This window comes from Gopherus flavomarginatus, unplaced genomic scaffold, assembly GCF_025201925.1.
Source record: "Gopherus flavomarginatus isolate rGopFla2 unplaced genomic scaffold, rGopFla2.mat.asm mat_scaffold_47_arrow_ctg1, whole genome shotgun sequence".
Taxonomy (NCBI): Eukaryota; Metazoa; Chordata; order Testudines; family Testudinidae; genus Gopherus; species Gopherus flavomarginatus.
In genome coordinates this window covers 1,354,503-1,381,289 of record NW_026115098.1, presented here as the reverse complement: position 1 = coordinate 1,381,289, position 26,787 = coordinate 1,354,503, and the positions used below count along the sequence as shown (strand labels likewise).

The 26,787-nt window shown below is 49.2% G+C and overlaps 1 protein-coding gene and 1 long non-coding RNA gene across 2 annotated transcripts in view; one reads left to right on the top strand and one right to left on the bottom strand.

The window, feature by feature from the left end:
• The window catches only part of LOC127042516 (uncharacterized), a 106,522-nt gene extending 88,272 nt beyond the window's left edge, over positions 1-18,250 (top strand). The window contains exon 3 of the long non-coding RNA XR_007771964.1: positions 18,108-18,250. This is a non-coding gene — a long non-coding RNA (uncharacterized LOC127042516). The remainder of the gene's footprint in view (positions 1-18,107) is intronic.
• The window catches only part of LOC127042512 (zinc finger protein 560-like), a 253,284-nt gene that overhangs the window by 177,912 nt on the left and 48,585 nt on the right, over positions 1-26,787 (bottom strand). The window lies entirely within an intron of this gene.

Genomic DNA, 26,787 nt, shown 5'->3' with positions numbered 1-26,787 from the left:
AAGCGATTCCCCCCAGCTTTTCCCCTGCTAATGCACATTCTAGGTTCTAGCACACTGTGAAGCACAGAGTGACCTTATTCCAGTACAGGCCTAGCCCCCTCCCACCAGGGTGTAACCCTCTGACACATGGGGAAACCCTCCCAGTAACAGTCTCTCTCTTACACGTATCAAGTTTGCGGACAACACCAAGCTGGGTGGGGTTGTAAGTGCTTTGGAGGATTGGATTAAAATTCAAAATGATCTGGACAAACGGGAGAAATGATCTGAAGTAAATAGGATCAAATTCAGTAGAGACAAGTGCAAAGTACTCCACGTTGGAAGGAACAATCGGAGGCCAGAGAAGAGCAGAAACAAAGGAGTCACTTTGGGGGATTCTCCCTGTCATTGTCCCCAAGGCAGCTGTCTCAGGTTTACAAAGGTGTTTCATGTTCCAGCCTTTGTACAGTCTCTCCTGGGAGTGCCCCTTTCATGGACTGGGCCTAGTTTTAGTTTTTGGTAGTTAACAAGCTTGGTTTATTGTTCATCTAACCAGTATGTGTGGATTGAAGTGTGTTGGAAACTCTGTTTGGGATAACAAGCTGGTGCATGTCATTTTCCGCTGATGAAATGACAGACTTCATATGAGCTTGGGTCGTTCAGTAGCGTGCTGGACAGTGCAAGATGCACATTTCTGGGGGAAAGTTGGGCACTTGAGAATTTGCTGGTTTTCTCCTGAGGTGTAATTCATGAGTGGCTGTCTAGCAGCACTCAATACTGTGTAGCTGGGAGTGAGTTACATGCTGGAGACTGTGTGTTAGTTGGCCAAGAGGGCTGTTCTCGCGGGAAAAAAGTGAAAAAGGCACCCCATGCTGGAGGACTGAGGTACAGCTATTTAACAGTCCAGATTGTACTCTGGGTAACATCACAGACACTCATTATGACAGAGCCTCTTACAACACAGAGAAAGTAAATCCATGTCCCAGAAATCGAAGACTCCAGACAGAGGGCAAGTGTCCCTGGCACTGCTTCTTGCTGACAGAGAGGTTCAGAGACAGTGCGAGAATCCTGGGGAAGCTGGGAACAGGAAGCATGGGCTGGCGGGGTTCGGTGGAGAAAGGGAACAGGAAGGGCAGGGATATTACTGAATCCAGGATCTTAGCAGTACTAGATGACAGGATAGCACATAGTGCAGCCCATTGGAAAACACAATCCCAACTATACATACAAAATGATGGGGTCTAAATTAGTTGTTTCCACTCAAGAGAGTGATCTTGGAGTCACTGTGGATAGTTCTCTGAAAACATCCACTCAATGTGCAGCAGCAGTGAAAAAAAGTGAACAATGTAGGAAATAATTAAGAAAGTGATAGATATGACAGAATATCTCATAGATCATATTTGTAAAAACAGCAAATAAATCCATGATACACCCACATCTTGAATACTGCATGCACATGTCACCCCATCTCAAAAATAGAAATATTGGAATTGGAAAAGGTTCAGAAAAGGGCAAGAAAAATGATTAGGGGTATGGGACAGTTATGCCAGACCTAACCCCGAGTTTCACTTGAGCAAACAGGAGATATTTGACACTGTGCAATACGGCTCCTGTGCTCTGTTCCCAAAGTGTTCTGCAGCAGAGGAGGGTCTCTGGTATTATGTGTGTCACTGGCCTATTGGGGTGATGCTGAAACAGGACAGGGTACAGATGGCATTCTGGGGGTGGCATGAACCTTCACTCTTCATTTCCCCTTCCAAGAACAGAAGGGACAGGAACCCTTACCCAGCGAGGTCACAGTCTCATAGTTCTCCTGCATGACATTCCAGTAGAGGGCTCTCTGAGTGGGGTCCAGCAGAGCCCACTCTTCCCTGGTGAAATACATAGCCATCTCCTTGAAGGTCACCAGCCCCTGAAAGAGTAAGAGTCCAACACTAAGGACTTGCTGCCCCACTCACAGCCCCACTATTTGTGGCAGAGAAGAGTGAATCAAATGGAAGCTCTGGGTGGATCATAGTCAGGAGAGTCCCACCTCGACCTGGCTCAGAGTATCCAGCAAATGCCAGGGTGAGGGGATGAAGAGAGCCCCTTATCTCTCCCAGCATATCCATCACCCCCCTACTAGCCACTGACTGATACAGGAGATGGAGCCCCTAGCAGGGTGCAGGGAGAGCTCGCTGGTAGGATGCCCAACACCCTCCTCATTGTGAGGAGTGGGATATGAAGGGAGAGGCAGCTCCAATAAGCCTGACTCATGGGTGTCCCCTTTATATCTCACAGCAGCTGATGGTTAATGAGGTCAGGCTCCAGCACTAGGAGTCTGGTCAGTTTGACTAGCTCCATGTAGGTGGGTTATTTTCTCTCTTCACAAATTAGGGCATTTCCACCTCCAAACCTCCTGGGTCTGTTCCTAGAATCTAGGCCACTTAGTAAATAACTCCCAGCAGGTCTGCCACACCCTGGCCTCCTCCTTTCCCCACGCTGTGAATTTCCTGCCCCGCTCCAACCTCCAAACCAGACTCTGCAAACCTTCCCACCTCTGGTGTATTTGCTCTCCCTTTCCTCCAGCAGGAACCCACCAGCAACCCCCCGATAATCTCTACCTGGACTGACTCCACTCCAGCCATTTCTCTTCCCTGTCCCACGCCAGGCTGGGATGAGCTGGAGCAAAACATTCTGCAGCCTGTCTGGGGGAGAAGGGCAGTTGTGGGCGTTTCACAACCGGTTTTAGTTAATTTCACATCACAATTCCCCCAGGCCCTTTCCCTGCAGACAGACACCCTAGATTCTGTCATGCTTTGAAATGCTCAATCTGTTTATTACAATTTAGACCTGGCCCCTCCTGCCAGGCTAAGTCCACAGACACATTTTTAACCTCCCTTCTCTCTCCCCTCACCCCTTCTCTGAACACAAGGCTAGATAAGAGCAGAACCAAAGGAGTCACTGTGGGGGATTCCCTCAGACACTGACCCCACGGCAGCCACACCCCAGCAGGGGGAATATGGAGTCAGGAACTGGCTTTTGCTCTGTCTGATCCTTGTTTTGTTCACTGGAAAGTGGTTCTGCCCCAGGATGCAGCAATACATGTGTCTGGGTGGACTAGAGAGCTGGAAATCTCTCCCCCACATTCATTTCTCCCACTGCCCCTTTCAGTCTCTCCTTCCCCTGTCCTCTCTCCCTGCCCCTCTGGCTGGGACAGTCCCATTCCTGGGGGCTTTGCTCTCCCATGGCTGGATTTCCTCCTGGCAACCGCTAATGGGAGGAGAAATGAGGTGGTGGTGTTTGTGCAGAGTCACTTTCTTCCCAGACCCTAGGACATTCCCTGAGGTCTTTCAGTTACCTGGAGACTCTGGCTCAGAATTTAGTAGTAACAGGGCCCAGGAATGCCCTAGGGGGCTAGGACCAGCTGCAGAAAGTCATCCCCTGGGCCGGGCAGAGAAGAAGCTTTAATTAAGGTCACTTCCCAGCACAGAGCCCCACTGGGGGAGCAGCAGCTGCCAAGCCTGGTCTCCCAGATCACAATGGAGGCTGCAGCATCTGACCCAGGAAGCTGAACCCCAATATCCTGAGCAGAGAGGGACGGAGTGTATGAGCAGCTTCCCTCCTTTAGCTCTCTGGGGAGAGCAGCTAATGGGAGCCCCTCCTCACAGGGAGAATGGCTGATCTCATTTGACCCACTGTCCATCTGGAATCACTCCTTGTCTTTCCATACAGTGACTCTGGATTAACAACGGTCTCAATGACACCGGATTTCAGAAAGAATGAGTTCAGAACGCTGTGGAAAAGACCATCGTGTGGCAGTGCTGACTCCCTTCCCACCTCCCTCACCCCCGCAGATCTAGGACAAGGACTGGGGGCAAAAATTTTCCAAACGGAACCGAAAGTTCCTGCAGTTTTCAAAAGAGGAGAAAAGTAAATTCTGTGAATTCACACTAACAGTGTTTGCTAAGTGGACAGAAAGTTATCACAGTGACAGGGCACGTGACTGGGGAATGGACTTGGTGACCTGGTGACTAGGAGCCAGGACTCTGGTACAAGTTGACCAGAGAGAAGGATCATGGTTAGCAGCAGCCCCCAGACACCCCCTAGTACCGAGAGCCCAGACCCCCCAGCCAGGGGCCCCAGACACCCCCCAGCCAGGATCCCATCAGATATTCCCTGGGACGCAGCCCCCAGAGTCCCTGGCCAGGGACCCCAGATACCCCTCAAAGCCCCACCGGCCAGAGAACCCCCACCACACCATGATTGCCAGGTTGGGAATCCCAAAGGGTTCCCCCCACTAAGAGCCCCCAGCAGCCAGGGACCCCCTCAAGGGACCCCCCCCCCCCACTGGGAACTCAGTCCCTCACTGCCTGCCTAGGAACTTCCCCACCCTCCAGAACGATCTACCCTGACATTTGCCTGGGACCCCCTCCTCTGCCCAGTGTGACCCCCTGATGCTTTACAGTGCGACCCATCACTCTGCTTCCCTGGCATGCCCTCACCTAGTGCCAGGGATCCCCTCCCCCAGCTCTGTGCACTGGGCATGGCAACAAAACCAGGAACCAGCGGGGGAAGCACAGACAGAGCCCCTGGCGCAGAACCAGGCTCCCTCTAATCCTCTGTCCCGCCTCCCCAAGAGACACCCACCCCCACCGTTCTGCAGCCACCAGGCCCAAAGCGATACCCACCTCCAGGACCCATAGACTCAGGGATGGGCACATCAGAACCACCAGCCCCGAAAACCCCAAACCTCCACAACCCACCAACCTGACTAGGGTACCCCCTGCCCAGCCACCCAGAGGCCTCCCCCTACCACAATGCCCCTTCAGCTGCAATCTCCCCACACAGACACCTTCCCTGCCACTGCAAGTGTTACCTCACAGAGTGTGAGAAGTGGCTAGAAAGTTAACACCACCTCCTGCTGGCCAGTCACACAGGCAGAGGGAGCCTGGGGAGTGCTTCTTTAACAGGAGAATGGAAGGCCTGGAGGGCAAGAAAGATCCACGGGCTGTCACTAGCAAATAATGGCCACCATGGATCCACCCCAGAGGCGGCTGCATCTTAGCACATTGGGAAACAACCCATCATATTCAATTAGAAATAAAACAACTAGAGAGAAGTGGGGCAAATGTTTGGAGTATTTTATATCAATCTTTGAGACACGCAGAGAGAACCCTGTCACAAACGACATTTGATAACAAGAGAGAAAACCACCAAGATCGGAGGGGATTTGATGTTGCTATTAAATAACTAGTGGAAAAGGGGGACTGTTGGACTGGATTTTATATGACTGTCCAATACATAAACAGAATGTGATGGTCCCCCCCGGCCACAGGGCAACCATTCACGTGAGCAGCTCAGAGCCCTTTGAGGAGCTGATTTAAGGGCGGGGGGGGGGGGGGCTGGAAGGCTCCCTGGACAATGGAAGGGGGCCGCAGGGGAATTGGGAAATGGGGTCTGGGCAGCCTCCATGGGGGATGTGCTCCTTCCTTCCCTTCCCTGCCCTGGCAGAGAACGGGAACCTCATCCCATCCCACTCCAGTGGGAGCCATGTTCTGGGGAATGACCCAGGGCAACAATTTCCCACCCAAACAAGGACAAATCGCTGCAGATAAAATGGGTGGGAAAATCCACCCCCCATCGGAGAGATTTTAAATTGACATTTGAGAAGTATGGAGAGAAAAGGGAAAATCAGAGGCAATTAGAGAGCTGATCATTGGGGTGGGGAGGAGAATCTCCCTGGATTTTATAGCCACGTGTGATAATGAGAGAGAAAAGGGGAAATCTTGAGAGAATGTGTGTGTGGGAGGAAGTGGCAAAAACAGGGACAGGATCCAGTTAACTCACCTCCCTCCCACCCCGGGAATGTCCTGGCTGCACAGAGACAGATCTACACCCCCACCCCAGTGACCTCCCCCCCCTGCAACTCCGGCTTCTCCTCCCCCTTCGACACCTCCGCCCTCACACCAAAGGGGGGGGCTCTGCCAGCGCCTCCCCCTGAGCTCAACTCCTTCTCCTTCCCCCAGCCCGGATTGTGCCCTTTAGCCCCCCACGAACCCTGCCTCCAGCTGCCTGACCCCCCTTGCCCATCAATTTCCTGCTCTGCGCCCGCCCCTCCCACGCTCCCTGTTACTTCCCCGCCCCGCTCCAGCCCCGCCCCCAGCGCCCGGCAGAACGTTACGGCTGGTCCCGGCAGGAGGAAGGGCAGCGGCTTCAGCAGCTGTTACTGGGCATGCGCAGTGCCCGGGAGTAGCACATTATATGGGGAGGGATTTAATACATCGCCCCCCCCGCCTGGCCCGGGGTCCGCCCCTCCCCCCCACACGACGGCCGGGCCCCGGCCCCCCCATCCCAGCGGGGCGGGCGGGCGGATCCTCCTGCAGCTTAGCTATCAAGCTAATAAATGTGCTGCTTTCTGCCAGACTCTGGGGGGGAGGGGCATTATTAGTCCTCTCTAAGCTTACTAACTGACCCAATTTGGGGTAACACAAGCAACATTGTTTCATCTGTTATTGTACCAAAGGGGGAGATGGTTGTCTCTAAAGGAGGGTGAAGACTAAATGCCTCTGATGAGAATGGGATTTGAACCCCTGCAGGCAGAGCATAATGGGGTAGCAGTCCATCACCTTAACCACTCGGTCACCTCATCTGAGCTGTCAAAAAACGGACAGGAGGAGAAATCTAAGGCCAGCAGAGATAGGGACACTAAGGAGTTTTTAAATACTAAGCGAAAGCAGGGTCTGAATGAGCTCCCCTCTCTCACCTAGTGAGGAGCTGGGGAAAGACTTCCGGAACAGACCGTGTTTGCATAGACACACCTACTCTGCCTAGCTATGCAGCATGATGGGGCCGCTTCCCCAAAATGACGAGTTTGGGATGGTCTTGGGTTACAAATGACTTTAGGATTGAGTGGAATGAAATGTTATTCTCCTTCCTGTATGAGTGAAGGGCAGCAGAACATACCTAGTCCGTCCTGATGGAGGGGTAGGTGAGTGAGGAATAGCTTTTATTGGACTGCAGAGAAGTGATTGAGGACGTCACCCTAAACCAGTGGTCCCCAAACATTTCACATTGTGCCCTCTTAGCCATGGCTGTGGCCCCTCGGAAGCCACGGTCAAGAACCGGGGCTGGGAGGAGTGGGGCTGTTGCTTGCTGGGGTGAGGGGTGCGGACAGGGGTAAAGGGGTCGACGCCGGGCTGGGAGCCAGAGTCTCAGGCTGAGAGTGGGGTTGGGGAAGAGCTGTGGCAGAGTGGTGCTCCCTCCCTGCCCTCTATGTGGGCTGGCTCAGGTCCTGAGGTGCCCCCATGAATGTTCCTCTGTGTCCCCCTAGGAGTCGCACCCCACATTATGGGGACCACTGAATCCTACTCGCTAAGCCGGGGCTAGTGATGCCAAACCCCCGGGAAAGGGAGAACAAGTGTGGGGGCCCCAGCACCAGAACCATGCCCCTACCTTCTGTCTGTGGCTCTACCCCCTTCCACCCATGGCCCCATCCACTGTCACTTCTGTTCCACCCCTTCCCCCACCAGCCCCACCCTATCACTCCTTTACCCCTGCCTCGCTGTGGCCCTGAGACCAGAGAAGCTCTGTGCCCCTGCTGCAGCCCCCGGGCTGTAGCAGGGAGTGGGAGCTCCTCCAGCCCTGGGGCTGACATAGGGGAGACTTTTCCAGGGGGACCTAACTTGGCCAGGGCCCCTGATCATGGGCCCCACTGTCCCCTTGGCAGTGCAAGGTTTGGGGAGGCTGAGCCCCCTTGTCATAAACAGATAGCTAAGGGTTAATGTTCTTTTACCTATAAAGGGGTAACACCAGTAACCTAAAACACCTGACCTGAGGACCAATCAGGAAACAAGACTTTTTCAAATCTGGGTGGAGGGAAGTTTGTGTGTGAGTTCTTTATTCTTTGTCTTGTGTCTGTGGCGTCTCGGCTATGAGAGTGATTTTTCTATCTCCTGCCTTTCTAATCTTCTGTTTCCAAGTTGTAAGTACAAAGATAATAAGACAAAAAGTTTATATTGGTTTTTTTTGTATTTACATGTGTGTAGTTGCTGGAATGTTTAAATTGTATTCTTTTTGGATAAGGCTGTTTATTCATTATTTTCTTTTAAGCAAATAACCCTGTATTTGTCACCTTAATACAGAGAGACCATTTTTATGTCCTTTTCTTTCTTGTTATATAAAGCTTTCTTTTTAAGACCTGTTGGATTTTTTCTTTAGTGGGGACTCCAGGGAATTGAGTCTGCAGCTCACCAGGGAATTGGTGGGAGGAAGAAGTCAGGGGGAAAATCTCGTTGTGTTAGATTTACTAGCCTGACTTTGCATACCCTCTGGGTAAGGGGGAAGAGAGATTAGCTATCTTGGTACTTCTATTTCCAGGACTGGAAACAGGGAGGGGCGAGTCCCTCTGTTTAGATTCACGGAGCTTGCTTCTGTATATCTCTCCAGGAACCCAGGGAGGGAACACCTGGAGGGGAGGAGGGGGAAGGGAAATGGTTTATTCCCCTTTGTTGTGAGACTCAAGGCATCTGAGTCTGGGGGTCCCCCGGGGAAGGTTTTGGGGAGACCACAGCGAGCCAGGCACTGTATAAATCCCTGGCTGGTGGCAGCTTTACCAGGTCCAAGCTGGTAACTAAGCTTGGAGGTTTTCATGCTAACACCCATATTTTGGACGCTAAGGTCCAAATCTGGGAAAAAATGTTATGACGCCCCTCCCCCCTGAGCCTCCATTACGAGCCGCCCAGGCTACCACTGCTCAGTGTGTGGCCAGTCTCTGTGTTTTCTGCTGCTCGTTCTGGGGAGCCTGGCCGGCCTTAGGGGTGGTGCCCCCCGATAGCCGCCCAGGGCTCCAGGGGTCAAATGGCACCGTGTGGCAGTGCAAAGGTGCTCACTGCTCTCCCCTGCCCCAATGCTCCTCCATGGGTCCATAGAGGTTTGAGGGGAGTAAGGAGCAACCCTATGTGCTCCATGCGTCCTGGTCACTTTTCCCACTTGGGCTGTGCTGTGAGGGGAGCATCAGAAGCTGCTGCTCTCTGCCCTCCCGCTATGCAGCCCGGCTGAGGAAAGTGACCTGGATGCAGGGAGCTCGGATGATCTCACTTCTTGCCCCCACATCCCATGGCCCCTAGGGGTGCCCAGATGAGCAGCGTTCCAGGGAGGAGTGGGGGGCAGCAATGCCAGCTGCTCCATGCACACAGGTCAGTCTCCCCATGTGGGTGCAGGAGGGGGTGCAAGGGTTTCTGTGATGCCTATTCTATCAATATCGTCACTCAATACCAGGCACTCAAATTCACCAGTCTTAGTACTTAGACGTTTAGCGTTTGTATTTAAGCACTTCTAAAATGTGTCCCATTTTAGCTGTCTGCTATTACATGATGTAATTGAGGGAGACTCTTTCATTTCACTGTTTCTCATCAGAACCTACCTGTACATTATCATCTTCCATCCTCTCCACCTTACTAGGCTATAGAGAATCCCTGTGAATAGTTCCTCTCCTAACGGATGTCTCTGTCTGAACCCTGTGCTCCTCAGCGCCTGTCGGCTTTCCCCAGCTCTGAGGCTGTGTCTACACCGCGCACCTTACCACGGTGCAGCTGTGCCACTCTAACCGTGCCATTGTAAGGTGCGCTGTGTGGCCGTCCTTATCGCTGAGAGAGAGCTTCCCCGGCAACAAAGCCAAACTACCTCCAGTGAGGGGCAGGAGCTTTGTCACCGGGAGCACAGCTCCACCTATGATGCGCTGTTCACACTGCCGCTTTTCATGGCTCAAATTTTGGCATTCGGGGAGTGTTTTTTCTCACCGCAGAGAGACAAAATTTTTAGCAACAAAAGCCGAAATTAAAAAAAACTCCTCTGCAACCTATTTAATTTTACCTTTATACAACCTTTATACTGCCTCCAGTTCTGGTATCCTCATTTGAAAAAGATGTTGTGAAATTGGAGCTAGGGCAGCAAAGAGCCACCAAATGTTCTGAGGGCTGGAGAAAAATGCCTTCCAGTGAGCTATTGAAAGAGATCAACCTGTTTAGCTTATCAAAAGAAGATTGAAAGGTGATTTCATTGAAATGTTGAAGGGCCTTAATGGAGAGAAAAGATTGGGTATTTACGGGCTCTTGAATGGAGCAGAGAAAGGCATAACAAGACCCAATGGCTGGAAAGTGAAAAGAGACAAATTCATATTACAACTGAGGCACAATAGTCAACAGCGAGGATGATTCACCACGGGAGCAAGCTACCAAGGAAAGTGGTGGATTCACCATCTCCTGATGTCATTTAATGAAGACTAGATGCCTTTCTGGAATGTGTTTGCCCCCAAAGTAGCTGTTATGTCATACAGGAGGCCTGTGATCTGCAGGTTAGATGCTCTAATGGTGTCTTCTGACCATGAAGTCGACTAATTTCTGAAAAACTGAGTGTAGCATTGGGAGCAGCGTCTGATGTTTTCCTGTCTAGCCGGCTTGCTGCCTAGAACGAACGCTCCTTGAGTGGGGTGATCCACAGGGAGTAGCTCAAACCTCCAAAGTGCCTGGCCAGGGGCAGGACATTAGCCCAGCAAGGGAGGGGTGTGGCAGTGACATCACAAAAGCCTTTTGCAGGACCTCAGACTATTGGTCAAAGGTGGTGGGGAGGTGGTGACCTCACAGAGAGATGCTGACATCAGCCAGGCAGGACAGGGGCGAGGGGCCAGGGAAACCTCAGAGACCTCTGTGGCTTTGCTTCAGCACGTTTCCTTCTCCAGGTCTCTCTTTGAGGACTGAGAGATTATTTGAGGTCATGGACGTGAGCGCCAGGAGGAACCTCTTTCGAGTTTCCTCCTTCCCTTGTAGTGATTTTACTAGAAAACAGCCGTCCCTGTTTAGAAGGTAAGAGCCTCCTGGAGGTTTGAAACCTGTTCAGTCTGATCTATCTGGTGACAAGTGAATTCTAGGCATGGAAAACACGAGCTTCAGGCAGAATTTTATTGCGCACCTGGGATTTTGTCCCTTAGAATCGCTGGGGACATTAGGGTTTGTCCTTTTTGTTTCACCTCTTCCTCCATCCCTCCCTCCTCTTCTTCTCTTGCTTCTTTTGTCCTTTTTCCTGTTCCCTTCCCAACAACAGGACGGAGGTGTGTGTGTGTGTGTTGCAGGGAAGTCCTCTGCAGCTCCCACTATGGAAGGTCCACCCAAAAATGTGGGACTGAAATAGTGCTCGGGCAGTGATCCCCACCGGTGACCTGGGCCATCCTTTGGGCTCTCTGGTGAGAACCCTCAGCCTCCCGTCCTCCGTCTCTACCCTGATTGGTTGAGCAGGGGGATGTTGACAGGGAGGAGACTCAGGTCCTTGTTGTTCTCTTTTAAGATCAAGTAAATAAGTCAGAACCAGTTCTATCTTTGATTAATTTTGCTGCTTCTCTGCATTAATTGTCTCTGAGCAGTTGATGATTCCCTCTAACATTGCAGTTCTCCTCAAATACTTGCTGAATAATTACTGTCACTGTTGTTGGTCTGGAGCTCATCTGAGAGCACAGTATTCAGGTCATTCAATGTCTGAAATTCAAGATCCGATGGTTTGTTTGAAAATCAGGGCTCTTCGGTCCTATTCCCAACACTGCCTCTGACGGGCTGTGTGACCTAAGACAAGTCAATTCTCCTTTCTCAGCCTGAGCTTCTCCCTCTTTCAAGTAGGGATAATAATGATCCGCTCTTACCTACCTCATGGTGGGTGAAGGATGCGGATCCATTTGGGAGTGTCACTAGAAGTAGTGCATAATATGAAGTTTCCCAGATTATGACATAATAGATTAGCTGAAATAGTCTATTGTATTTGTATTTTTTTATTTTGAAATTGTTAATAGTAGCAACGACTTAGCTCAGATTGAAGCATCTTATCTAATGGTTGAGATGTAAGTGTCTCCTCTTTGTGTGCGAGGAGACAATTTAACACACTCTGACAAAGAGGAGATGCTTTTGTTTTGCAACAAAATATTTTTGCAAAGATCTTTCATCCCACTTGTTATGATTCTGAGAAACAAACTGGTTTAGTCTAAATGGGATTTTCGGACAGAAATCGTTTGAATGAAATTTTCCCACCATCTCGATTCCTGGGCGCTGGGGTGTTTTCATCTGTTAGAACAGGAGTCAGAACTGGTTGCTTCTCTTTCTGGCTCTGCCATCGCCTTGTTGTGTAGGCCTTGGGTAGGTCACTTCCCTTCTCCCATCTGTCCAATCGGAACAGGAACAGTTCTCGAACTATGGGCAGTTTAGAGCCCAAGTGAGATAAGGGGTATTAAAGCCCTCTGTGAAGGAGAAAGGGGAGTTTCACAGTGTTTAGCACCAAGGAATTCTAAAGTTTGCTAAAATGTCTAGTCTGTGGAAACAAGAAATGGTCGGGGCCAAACTTATTAACCACTGCCTTTTTAAAACCCATTCAAAGATGTGAGTCCCTATCTTTTAGGTACCTGTGGTTCTTTGCCAGCAGCAGAGAAGAGGTTCCTGCCTCCGTTTTTGTGGCCTTTACAAACCAGGTGTTGTGCCCCAGTTCTCGTCTGAGACCCCTGAAAAAGAACATCTTCCCATCCATGAACAAGACAGGACCTATCTTTCAAATGGGAACAAAAAGACCTCTGGGACTTACAGACTAGCTAGCCTGACTGCCATAGCTGGAGAGATCCTGCAATACATTCTTAAACACTCAGTTTGTCAGCAGCACCTACAGGATGATTTGGTTCTTATGACTAGTGAGCGTGGAATTGTCAAGAACAAATCATTCCAAACCAATCCTCTTTCCTTCTTTGGCAGGGTTCTGGGCCTGGTAGAGGTGAGTAAACAATAGATGGGATCTAGCTTGGTGTTACTAAGGCTTTCGACACAGTCCCATAGGACATTCTCAGAAGCAAACGAGGGAAATGTAGTCCAGCTGCAATCAGTGTAATGTGGGTGCAGAGCTGGTTGAAAGCCAAGACTCCAGGAGCCCTTCTCCATGTTTAGCTGCCCAACGGGGAGGGTGAACCTAGTGGGTCTGGCAGGGATCAGTCCGGTGTCAGGTACTATTCTATATTTTCATGAATGATTTGGAAAATGGAGTGGAGAGCATGCTCCTAAAGTTTACAACTGACACCAAGCACTTTGGAGCACAGGATTGAAATTCAAAACACCCTTAACAAATTGGAGACTTGGTCTTCTTGAGCCAAACTCCATGGTTAGGGCTCTCTCTCTACACTGGGCTGAAGTGAAACCCCAGAGCCAAGCACTCCTCCTGGGCAGTGAGCTCCGACCTTGAATGGTCAGATGCTGCTTAGCACTGTCAGAGCAGCTTTTCCTGGGGGATTCTCCCAGCACTTTCCAATAGCGGGAAGGTATGAAATCCCCATTTGACTGCTGGGGACAGAGCCCGAGAGTGGGGAGCAACTTGCCCAAAGTCCCCAGAAAAAGGAAAACAACCAGCAGAGGAACCAATAGGAAACCCAGCAATGGAACTCAGGAGTCCTGGGGGTGTGCTGGGGTGACCAGATGTCCCAATTTTATAGGGACAGTCCGAATTTTGGGGTCTTATCTAGGATCCTATTACACCCCACGCCGTCCCGATTTTTCACACTTGCTGTCTGGTCACCCTAGGGTGTGCACATGTGTGGGTCCCAGCTGCTCCCTGCCCCCCTCATTGAAGCAGATGTGCAGGGTTACTGCCCTGGGAAGTGCAGGGCACCAGTGGATGTGGGGTTGGCTGGAGGTAGGGTCTGGCTTCAGGCAGGGCAAGGGCTGCGTGGCTGGCTGGCTTCAGGCAGGGGGGTGCATCAGGGGTTGGCTGGAGACAGGGCAGGGAGGATGCGGCTGGTGCAGGCAAAGCAGAAGGTGCAGGGCTGGCTGGAGACAGAGGCTGACTGCCGGCAGGGCAGGGCAGGGGGTGCAGGGCTGGCTGCAGGCAGGGCGTGGGGCAGGGCCGGTGCAAGGAAGTTTCATGCCCTAGGCGAAACTTCCACCTTGCACCCTCCCCCCCCGCACCCCTTCCCTGAGGCGCCCCACCCGTGGCAGCTCCCCCCTCCACCCTGAGGCTCCCCTCTTGTGGCAACTCTCCTGCTCTGCCCTGCGGCATCCCCGTCGCCCGAGCTCACCCCTGCTCCGAGCACGAGCACCCCGAGCACGCCGTGGCCGCTTCACTTCTCCCACCTCCAAGGCTTGCGGCGCCTAAGCCTGCCAGGCAGTCAAGCACCCTCCTCTGAGCCACAGCAGCCCTGACAGTTGACAATAGAGGCACCTTAACCCCTGAGTTCCTTCAATGTGTCCCCCTCGGGGGTCCAGCTCCGATCACCAGATACTCGGGATATGTCTATACCACCTGCCGAATCGGTGGGCAGCGATCGATCCAGCGGGGGTTGATATATCGCGTCTAGTGTAGATGCAATACATTGAGTGCTCTCCCCTCGCCTGCTGTACTCCAGCTCGGTGAGAGGCGCAGGCAGAGTCTACGGGGAGCTGCAGCAGTCAACTCCCCGAGACTGTGACATTATAATTGTTAGGCCTGAATAAAGATATAGCAGACAAAACCAGGTATGCCAACCTGACCAAAGTCAGGCTAACAGAGGTTTGTGGGTAATCCCTGAGTGGAAAACACTGAGAAGCAGCAGCATGTCTCACAAGAGCTGGGAAAAAGTGAGATAAGAGAGAAGCTGCATTCCTGGCATAGTACCAGATGTGCTGTGTTCGGGCAGCTCCTTCGAAGAACTGATAAGAGTCCTAGTTTCCCAGCCTCCTTGTTTTCGCTCCCTGGTTTTGTTCGTTGTTTGTTTTTAACTCCCCTACATTTCTAACTTTAGGCATGCATGTATACTAAAGGTGTCTAGTTTCTAGTTGTTAGAAGAAGGGAGTGGGTTGCTCCAGTGAATAATTTATGACGCGACGGAACTGTCTACATAGGCTTGTACTAAGATGTAAAGAGCAGGCTGGTTCTCTCTGGAGACGAGCTGCTCTCTATTGATGCGTGCACTTGTCAATAAAGAGCTTTTGATCGGACCTTGCTGGTGTTGCCTGTCTCTCTCGCGGTCAGACAACGAACTTTGCCGTCTGGGTTAGAGTCCCTGAAATCTTTGGCGACTCCGCCGGGACCCGTCTGACTCTCCGGCGGGGGATCGGACCCTGAGGCAACGCAGCGCGCATCCTCCAGTTTAGAGGAGCCTTGCCTGGTGATCTGATCTCTGCGTTGGCGATAAGGCGTGTTCTGTGAACCAGCTGAAACTCTTGGAAATCCAGCAACGTCCACCTACCCATTGAGTAGGGTCCAGGTTGTCGGGGTTAGAGTCCCTGACTACTTAGGTCTGGGTTAGAGTCCCAGTCCAGGTCTGGGTTAGAGTCCCAGTCCAGATTTGCACAGGATCCAAGTTGTCTGGGTTAGAGTCCCAGCCTGGGTTTGAGTTTCAGTCCAGGTGTTCAAGTCCCTGGAGAGGTAAGCGAGCGCTCGATGCGGGGAGGTGGGGGTTAGAGTCTCTTTACCTCGACCCGGGGAGGAGGGGTTAGAGTCCCTTCATGAAGAGGGGTTAGAGTCCCTTCATTAAAATGAGACAAGTTGGCAGTAAGTGCCCGGGGGATGCCCCGTTGTCTCTGATACTTAGAGATTGGAAAGAGATTTCTGAGACAGCTGATCTAGTTAAATTTAAGATGAGAAATCTGTGTTGGATCCAATGGCCATCATTTACCTTTCATTTGTCCCCAACTAGAGACTGGCCGGTGGGTGAAACCTTTTCCACAGATAGGAGGAACTCCTTAAGGGATATTTTGGTTGATCTTAGGCCGAGACAAATGGATTACTTGTTTGTATGGTATAATTATAAACCCATGGAGGGATGGGTAGCTTTTGAAGCTGTTTGTATGGAGAGCTCTTGTAAAAAAATCACCCACCATATGCACCAGAGCCGCACCGGGAGGAGGACAATTTGTTCCTGTTCTTCCCCGTCTGATGGAGTGCAAGGATTCAAAAGCAGGTTAGGGACAGTTCAGGGACAGAGGAGAATCAAGGGGGAGCTCAGAGTGATGTTCCCTCATCTTCAGAGGAATCAGGCAGCCTCACCCCCTCTGTGCAGCCTCCAGCCAGCCTTTTGCAAACTTGGTCAGGGACTGCTTTTCAAACACCCCCAATATTACAGCAGCCCTTGTCCTTACCCTTGTGGACCCCCACTAGGTTACTTAACTCCATGAGAGAGAATGTTTCTGAGACACCTCTGATATTACAAGCCTCATTGAGAACTTATCTGGTTCTACTGGTTGCTGGGGAACATGAGATGGTTTTACCCATACCCTGTTTGCAACTTCAAATTTGTTTAACTGGCAGTGCACTATGCCTCACTTATGAGACAATCCTGAGGCAGTGGAAAGAATGTTCTGCACAATCTTTTTCACTCATGTGCCCACTTGGGCAAATGTAAATCAGTTATTAGATACTCTCATGACAGAAGATGAAAGACAAAAAGTAAAAGAAAAATATGCAGCTCATTTGAATGCACCTTGGCTAATTACTGACCCTAACTGGAATCCCAATAATCCAGCTCAAAAGACAAAGTTGGATGGATTTTTAAAAGCTGTTTTGAATGGTATTAGAGATGCAGGGGAGGCTACTCCAAATTGGAGCAAGGTGACTGCTTGTGTTCAGCATCCAGATAAGCACCTCTCTGACTTTTGTGCTCGACTGATTTGTGAAGTTAAAAAGCATGGGAATTTAAATCCTGAAACTGATCATGGAAAGGAGATGGTTAAAATGGTTTTCATGACACAATGTGCAAAGGATATTGCAAAAAGATTTAGAAAGCATCCAGATGGTACGCAAGGGAAAAGTTTGTCTGAAGTAGTTAGCATTGCTACTAGAATGTTTAATGGGAAAGAGAAAAAGAAAGAAAAAGACATAAGGAACGGGTTAATTTAAAAATCATCTTGGCCCCGGGATGGAAGGAGGGGGGTGCTCTGCGTTCAGGGTCAGGAATCGGAGCGGACTGTGCTTGGTGCAGGGAGGGGCTGCTTTCGGCCCCAGCTGGCTGTGAAGGAAAAAATATACACAGAGGCGAAGCAAAGGAAATACAAGTTACAGAACTGAAATTACATTTGCAAAGCTTAACTGTCCAGTAAGATCCAACAGTGTGCCTTTGTGACCCTGGAGTCGGTGTGGCTTGGTGACACCAAAGAAGCCACAGGCAGCCGGCCTGGACTGGAATCTCTGAAAGAGACGCCGCAGGAGATTCCAGGGTGTAAAAGAACAGCCCTCCCAAGAGCAGAAGCATGTTGGAAATTCTGGACAAGCTGTATACAGGATAATCTCCCTTCCACCTCTCCCCCTCCTCTGAACATTATACACAGAAGTGGCCAGTCTGGACGTACGTGTGTAAGTATGAAAGGAGCTTCGGGCTTGGGGCATTAATATTTTCCTGAGTGATGTGAGAGCGTTCCCAACACTCTCCGTTGTTGTTTTATTATTTTATTAATGAAGCTTTAAAATTCAGTTATATGGCGTGTTTTCTTTATCTTCCCCCAACGATCCTGTAGTGTCAGCCTGATCATCTGACATGAGGGATAGATTGGTAACAGAAATTTGTCACAGTTTGGTGAGCAATTAAGAAGGGGGGAGCCCTGCAGAATTTACACCATCTATTTGTTTTACCCTTGTTATTTTCTGTTTGCTTTGCTTGGTACTGTTGGTGTTACATGCTGAGAACTGCATGAGTAAAAGTGAGTCCTAATAGGATAAGGAAACTCTATCTTGTTCTCGTTCTGTTCTATTTAACCCGTTACTGTTGTTGTTTTTTTTCTCTGTTCATTTGGGTGTTAGGAGTGTGGGTGGAACTGAACCTCTTGTTCGTAATTCCTCGGAGTGGAAGCCATGTGTGCGAGACAGCTCTGAGGTTAAATTGAGATCCTTCTGTCCTGTCCCCTGTAGCGGTCAGTGTATAGAAGTGGGAAAGTCTGGCTTAGACTGTAATTCCCTCTGCTCTCTGTGTAATTCTCTTTTCTGTTTAAGTGTCAAACAGATGAATGAGTCTCTGGGTAAACCCTCTAAGAGTAGTCCTTCAAATTATATGTTAAGTAAATGGCCTTTGCCCAATGGGCCATGTGTCTTCGTCTAGGTGGCAAGCCTCATGAAGGAGGACTCGGGTAGTCTTGTGAGTAAGAATGTTTAAGGGAAGAGACCAGGAGGAGTGGGGGGCTAGTTGAGAAGCCCACCCTCCTAACTAAACTGGTAGTGGAAGAAGTTGGTGCCTATGGAAGGGACGGTTCAGTGAGAAAAGCAGGATCGGGCCCAGGCGGGCAGGCAACAGACAGAGAGATTGGAAAACAGGTTGGAAAACTTCAAGGGTGTAGTGGAAGGAAGGAGTAAGTAAGTGTAAGCATGGGGATTTCAAATACCCAGAACTTACTTGGAATGGTGATTTGAGTTGATAAAAGTGGCTGTTGGGAGACAAGCAAGTGATTTAAGGGAGAGTGAGAAGTTAACTCTGTAGTTGCTGGAGGAAACAGCAGTTGAACTTTGTAAAAATGCTAAAGAGGAAAGTTCTTGGTGTCTTTGAAATGTTTGTAAATAAATTGAGGCAAAGAAATTGTTAATTGCAATCATTTAGAATTTAGTTAAATTAGCTGAAGAATGTATATAGTGCTATGTAATTGAAATTTTATTAGGCTGTAAGGGCACTATAAGTAGTGATGTTTTCTTTCAGTGTTTGAAAGCAAGAGTTAAAAGTAAAAAGCAAGCCAGAAAGCATTTGTATTCATGCAAATTATCTAACTGATAAGGTAGGGGCCACTGAAACCTGGGCTGCCTATGAAACACATAAAATATGGGATAATTCCTCTGTTTTTCCTGAAATCAACAAGGGTATTTGTCTATTTTAAGCAATGATTGTCTGCCCAGAAGGGGTAGACCTCTGTTTTTTGGGCTTTCAGATAATCAGAGAAAACTGATGCCAGCTAAACAGCATTCAACGTACCATGCATTTACTGGCACAATAGAAATTATGTTTTGTGTTCTATGTTCTGTCTTGTGGTGTTTGTCTTGTGGCCGGAATTTTTGTGTTTAATATTTTTATAAAATAATCTAGTTTAAAATAAAAAAAAAAGGTTAAATTAAAATGCAGATACTTGTTTTGTTCAACTTGGAATACAAAGTGTTTAGATAAATCAGGAGAATGTGATATACTAAAGTCTAATGCATTTCCTTAAGTAAGGAAAAGAAACTTTATTGGTCAAATTGTTAATTACAAAAATTGTTGTTAAAATTTGCATACCAACAGTCTTTGAAAGCAAGAACATGAAAAGTTAACCCACTCCCCATATTGTACATGGGATCTTTCTGGCTACTTCAGATTTCTAGCCAGAGGGCTGGGGATGGTGGAAGGCTATTGGACTAGAGGTTGTATTGAGTGAACTCCTCAAAGTGGGTGTGCTTGTCCTGGCTTGTTGCTCGAAAGCTCTGTAATAAGGTTATTTTAGTAAAAGGGTGTGTGTGGCATATATTAAATAATAAGACTAATGTACTGTATAATGACAATGTGTAGGTGTTCATTGTTGGGAAAAAGGTGTATAAGTAAAAAGTGAAAGTTTCCTTTGCAGGTTAAAAGAAGCCAAGAAGGGAAGAAGCACAAAGAACAGAATGAATTAACTGAAAAAATAAAATAAAATAAAATAGCAAGCTCAGGCTATAGATAAGACACTGACTCCATTCAAGGACACTGCTCACAGTTAAGACTTGGTTAACAACCAGGAAAAGGAGGGCTTGAATTTGCCCATGCAGCTATGAGATCTGAAAAACACTGCCAGGCACTAATGAAATGTGTTAAGTTTTTTTTCTCACAGGTAAGGAAGCGCTACCCAAAGACCCTAGCAGCCCTGCCACTCCTTGGAACCAGGAGACGGGATTGATGTAAAGGTCCACCAACGAAAGACTGCCTTGGCTCCATGCTGGAAAGGCCCTTAAGTCCTGATGACTACCAACACCGCTGTGAAGTACCAAAGACTGACTGCTTGGACCCAAGATTCTCACTGCAAAAAGACCCCTCCACATTGGGAGAATTCTCCTACTGATGATTAGCCTATTTCACCTTCTAGCTCCACTGTGCCTTCTGGACAGTAGGCAAAAAGTACAAGGTGAAGTGCTAGTAGCCTCTCCCTTATCCACTGACAGATCTACTGTGCCTTTGAATTTTTCTAGAAAAAGCAAAACCATTACAGGGTGATGTGCTAGTAACCTCTCCCCTATATGATGCTGCACCAAGACTGTTTTGGGAAAGAAGAAGGAACACACTCCACTGAAATTGCTAAAGTCCAGGAATTCCTGACTAGAAAGGACATTAAGAACTGACCTCGGTGAAGAAACAAAGAATTGTACACTGGCAGAAAAAATTTGTGGGACCCATGCTTGGGAATGTGGTATTGATTGGATTTTGGGGTTTATTCTACAGGCTGTGCCCTGTGTTGTGGATAAATTCTTCAGCATGTATTGCTCTCTCTAATTGGATTTTAAATAACAAGTACCCGAAGAGTTTGTTCTGCCACTGGAAATTTTACCTGTATTGAAACCATTCCAGTGACTAATAATGTAACCCCCTCCTATGCTATTAATGTCAATGCCTTTTAAAAGTACCTGAAAATAGTTAAATAACAAATGTAATATAGTACTACACCAAGGAAAGATGGTATTAAATATCACTGAGGCTGGGAAGGCATTGCAGTGGGATCTAGTATGTTTGGAGATTCAGAATTTCCTGAATGACCAGCTGATGGCCATTTGGAGTGATCTTGAGTACCAGACTTGGCCCACTGCCCTTACAGACACATCAGGAGTACCATCTGATCTGTGGTCATGGAGATATACTAAAGACTTTCTGGGTGGAAGTGTAAACATTTACAGTGCTCCTTCCAAGCATTTGGACTGGGGGGTGTGGGCTTCCACATACCGAATCCTGACGGGTCCATGGGGAGGATGCACATGGGACTGGACTATTCACCGAAACATCTGGGAAATTAGACCACTTGGTATACCTAACTGATTTATAGTCAGTGCCCCAATCCCTTAGTTGTCAGACAAACAGGATTCCACTCTTTTGTCCGTGCACTCATTCCTGGATTGTGAGTGGCTAAGCTCAAGAGAGCAGTTGTAAATATTTCTGCAGAGCTTGAAAAAAACCAGCTAATGCATTAATAGACGCTTTCCAAAAGTTGCAACGAAAGACTGATGAAGTAGCAGAAGTAACTTTGCAAAATAGACGTGTGCTAAATGCCATGAATGCTGAATTAGAGAGGGGCTTGTGCTCGCATTGGGGAAAAATGTTGCTTTGCTGTTAATCACTCTGGCTTAATTGACAAAGATTTACAAGCTATTAAGAATGTTGCTGTTGTTTTCCATGCTATATCTCTTGATCACACTTTTAGTTTTAAGGACCTCCACTCAGACCTTGGGTCATGGTTTACTAGCCTCCCCCGTACAATTGTTAAATGGATATGTGTCCCAAGAGTCCCATTATGGTCCTCTAGGGACAAAGGGGGGATTGTTAGGCCTGAATAAAGATATAGCAGACAAAACCAGGTATGCCAACCTGACCAAAGTCAGGCTAACAGAGGTTTGTGGGTAATCCCTGAGTGGAAAACACTGAGAAGCAGCAGCATGTCTCACAAGCGCTGGGAAAAAGTGAGATAAGAGAGAAGCTGCATTCCTGGCATAGTACCAGATGTGCTGTGTTCGGGCAGCTCCTTCGAAGAACTGATAAGAGTCCTAGTTTCCCAGCCTCCCTGGTTTTGTTCTTTGTTTGTTTTTAACTCCCCTACATTTCTAACTTTAGGCATGCATGTATACTAAAGGTGTCTAGTTTCTAGTTGTTAGAAGAAGGGGGTGGGTTGCTCCAGGGAAAAATTTATGACGCGACGGAACTGTCTACATAGGCTTATACTAAGATGTAAAGAGCAGGCTGGTTCTCTCTGGAGACGAGCTGCTCTCTATTGATGCGTGCACTTGTCAATAAAGAGCTTTTGATCGGACCTTGCTGGTGTTGCCTGTCTCTCTCGCGGTCAGACAACGAACTTTGCCATCTGGGTTAGAGTCCCTGACATAAGTATAATCTAATATCTCATTGAAAGGTGACAGGGCCAGAAAGAGTTAATTAACTCACCTCACCGACTGACCTGACCCGTGGGTGAACCTTAAAAACTGGTTAACAAGATATGTAAATGAACAGAGCTTTGAAATGCAAGTCTGCAGTGTTAGAGGTAGAAGGGGAGGTGTTTGCTCAGGTCTTGTGATGTCAGCAAACAAGTCTTGTCTATTGCTATAGTTTTAATTCAAAGAGCAAAAAAAGAATATTAACATTTATGATGATACTTGAGTGAAATAGTATTATTGTCTGTGTCTCTTTGAAGGTTGTGGTAATCTGTATCTGAACTGTTTGATGGATGTACTAATTGCCAGGATGTTTGGAAGAAGAGTTAAGCCTATTGTTTTCTCAGGCTGAAAGGCTGCTGGAAATGTTTAAGAACCTGGGACACGATCCTTCTTCATCTCAGATCTGCTTTGGGTTTCAAGAGGGGGAAACCTTAAGCCACAAGGATTGAGATCCCCAGTCATTGACTGGAGCCACCCTGAATATGGACAGTGGATTATAACCTATGGACTATTTCTAAAAGGACTTTTGGCAACTACAAGCTCATGTGAACTTTGTATCTGAACCTCAAAAATTGAATTCAAGTCTATATGTCTATTAATCTTTTAACCAACACTCACTCTCTCTCTTTTCTTTTCTAATAAATTTTAGCTTAGTTAATAAGAATTGGCTATAGCATGTATTTTAGGTAAAATCTAAGTTATAATTGAACCTGGTTATGTGGCTGATCCTTTGGGATCGGAAGAATCTTTTCTTTTATATGATGAAGTAAGATTTTCAGGAATCATCATCATATCCAGCAGGTGTGTCTGGACGGAGGCCTGAGGCTGGGTACTTTAAGGGAACTGCGTGGTTTAAACTTCTAAGTAACCAGTGAGGTACTACAGAAGCTGTTTTGTGCTGGCTTGGTAAATCTAAGTATTGAAATAACCAGCAGAGTTTGGGATTTGTCTGCCCTGTTTTGTTTGCAATTCACTCTGATTGAGTGAGCTGATCTGGCTCCCACGGGCAGCACCGTCACACCTACAGCCAGGCTGCAGAGGTCCGGGGGATCTTAGGGGCCTTGGGGTGCACAGATACCTATGTCCAGGCCATAGCGGTCCCTGGGGGGCTTAGAGAGTTTGGGGGGACACAGATACCAATCTCCATGCTCTAGGGTCCCATGGGGGCTTAGAGGGTTCGTGGGGGGCACATATTCCTACATCCAGGCTGTAGGGTTACCAGGGGGGCTTAGGGGGCTAGTGGGGGGCAAAGATACCTACGTCCAGGCTGGAGGCATCCTGGGAGTCTTAGGGGATTTGTGGGGGCCAAAGACACCTATGATGTCCAGGCTGTAGGGGTACCAGTGGGTTTTAGGGGTTCGAGTGGGCACAGATACGTATGTCCAGGCTGTATCGTTCCCAGGGGGGGTTAGAGGTTTCGTGAGGGGCACAGATATCTACGTCCAGATTGTAGATGTCCCGGGAGGGGGGGGTTAGGGGGGTTGTGGGAGTGCAAATACCTATGTCCAGGCTGTAGGGGTTCCTGGGGGCTTAGAGGGTTTCTGAGGGGCACATATACCTACGTGCACACTGGAGTGTCGCAAGGGGCTTATGGAGTCTATATGGGGAACAGATACCAATGTTCTGGCTGTATAGGTCCCTCGGGGGCTTAGGGGGTTTGTGGGGGGCACAGATACCTGAGTTCAGGCTGGAGGGATCTCTGAGTGTCTTAGGTGTTTGGTGGGAGGCACAGATACCTACGTCCAGGCTGCAGGGGTCTCGGAGGGGCTTAGGGTCTGTCACGGAGTGTGGGGGAGTCCGGTCCTGCACCCCTCTTCCTGGGACTCACAGTGACTCTCAGCCAGCCAGTAAAACAGAAGGTTTATTGGACAACAGGAGCGAAGGATACAGCAGAGCTTGGAGGCACAAGCAGGACCCCACAATCAAGTCCTTCTGGGGTTCAGGAAACTTAGTTCCCAGTTTGGGAATCCCTGAATTCCAACCACCCAGACCAAAACCGAAACTGAACTAACCCAACTCCCTCCAGCTGGCCATTTGCTGTGTCCAGCTTCCCGGGCAAATGTGCTGACCCCTCCCACCGCCTCGCTCAGGTTACAGGCTGAGCACGTGTCCGGTCCTAAAGTCACCCCCTGCTCTCCCATCCCCCACACAGACAGTCCCTACTCCATCACAGTAATGCACAGAGCATTTCCCGCATGGAGCCACAGTGACACCGTGTGGCCACACTGGGTAATGCACAGAGCATTTCCCGCATGGAGCAACAGTGACACCATGTGGCCACGCACGGTAACGCACAGAACATTTCCCATATGGAGCAACTGTGACACAACTTTCGCCAGGCAGGGTAATGCACAGAGCATTTCCCACATGGAGCAACATTGACGCCTTGTGACCACACCAGCTAATGGACAGAGCATTTCCTGCATGGAGCAAGAGTGACACCATGTAGCCACACAGGGTAATACACAGAGCATTTCCTGCATGGAGCAACAGTGGCACCGTGTGGCCACACAGGGTAATGCAAAGAGCATTTCCTGCATGGAGCAACATTGACACCTTGTGACCACACCAGGTAATGGACAGAGCATTTCCTGCATGGAGCAACAGTGACACCATGTGGCCATGCAGCGAAATGCACAGAGCATTTCCTGGATGGAGCAACAGTGATTCCATGTGGCCACGCAGAGTAGTGCACAGAGCATTTCTCTCATAGAGGAACAGTGACAACATGTGGCCATGCAGGGTAATGCACAGAGCATCACGCCTATGTAGAGGCTGTAGAGATCCCTGGGGGACTTAGGGGTCATGGGGGGCACAGATAGCTACGTCCAGGCTGGAGACGTTCTGGTGGGCATTAGAGGCTTCATGAGGGGCACAAATATCTACGTCAGGGCTGGAGAGGTCCCTGGATGGCTTAGGGGGTTGTGGTGAGCATAGATACATACGTCCATACTGTAGTGGTCCCTGGGGGTTTAAGGAGTTGGTAAGGGTCACAGAAACCTACGTATGGTCTAGAGGGGTCCCTGGGGGACTTAAGGGTTTGTGGTTGCGCAGATACCTACGTACCGGCTGGAGGGGGCCCTGGGGAGCTTAGAGGGTTTGTGTGGCGTACACATAGCTATAACCAGGCTGGTGGGGGCCCTATGGGTCTTAGAAGGCTGGTGGGGGGCAGAGATACCTATGTAGGGACTGGAGAAGTCCTGGGGAGGGCTTTGGGGGTCCCTGGAAGTCACAAATATCTACGTCCAGGCTGGAGGAGTTCTGGGGGTATTAGGGAGTTGTGCGGGGGCACAGATACCTATATCGAGGCTGTAGGGGTCCTGGGGTTGCTTTGGGGAATTTTGGGGTACAGATACCTACTTCCATGCTGTAGGGGTCGCTGGGAGGATCAGTGGGTTCGTGAGGGTGCACAGATATCTACGTCCGGTCTATAGGGATCCTGGGGGGGGCTTAGGGGTTTGTAAGGGGCACAGATACATTCTTCCAGGCAAGAGGGGTCCTAGGGACCTTAGTGGGTTCATGCTGGGCACAGATACCTGCGTCTAGGCTGGAGGGGTTTTGGGGGTCTTAGGAGGGTTGTGTGGGCACAGATACCTATGTCGATGCTGGAGAGGTCCTGTCATGTCTTAGCGGATTCGTGGGGTCAGAGATACCTAGATCTAGACTGGAGGGGTTCCGGGGGGATTAGGTGTGTTTTGGGGGGGAACAGATACCTACATCCTGATGGTAGGTGGCCCTGGGTAGCTTAGGCGGTTTTTGTCGGTCACAGATACAAACATCCATGCTGTAGGGGTCCCGAGGGACTTTGTGGGGCTCTAGGGGTCACAGATACCTACCTACAGTCTGGAAGGTTCCTGTGGGTATTAAGGGGTGTGTGGGGCATACAGATGCCTACATCTGGGCTTGTGGGTTCCCTGGGGGGCTTAGAGGTTTGTGGAGAGCACAGATACCATTATCCAGGCTAGATGGGTTCTGGTGGGATTAGGGGGTTGTGGGGGGCACAGATACCTATGTAAGCAGAAGCAGGATGAACTCTACCCTCACATGTGGTGGTGAATTATGGCAAGTGTGGAAAAGGATTTCAGGGTCTGATCATGTTTGCATAGACACACTCACCGTGCGTGACACGGCCACGGCAGCCTGGGATGGTTACTTTGGCAGCTATGGTATCCCCAGTTTATTTGTTGTTGGGGTGTGAGATGTGGAGTGTTGTCACCCTGATTGTGTGGATGAGGAACTGTGAAACAGCTTTGAGACAGGGATTCTCACCATCAGTTGAGTGGCACTCACTAGACAAGGGAGGGGGCTCCTTGGGTGAGCTAGAGTCACCAATTGCACTTTTTTTCTTTTAACAGTTGAATAGCAGTGATGATTTTTTATTCTCTTAAAAGTTGAATTTCTCGGTTCTTGAGCTGAAATCACTGAAAAGATGTGTTAGCTTATGGGGGACTCTGAAACTGTATTGCAGAACACAGTAGTTGGCAGACAGGAGCAGTTTGTGGGAGTGTCCCACGGAGTGAGGTGAGTCTAGCAGTTTTGGGGGATAGCTGGAGCAGAACACAGGTCGGCTGGCAAAGCAGCTGGTGGACCGAGCTGAGCAGTTTGTGGGGAAGGCAAAAGCAGAATCCCATGGAGAGGCAGAGCAGTCAGCAGTGGACCACATAAGGTGCCCCTTTCTACTCAGGCTGGCAGGGGGAAAAACCCTGCCGATAGACTCTTGAACTCTGGGGT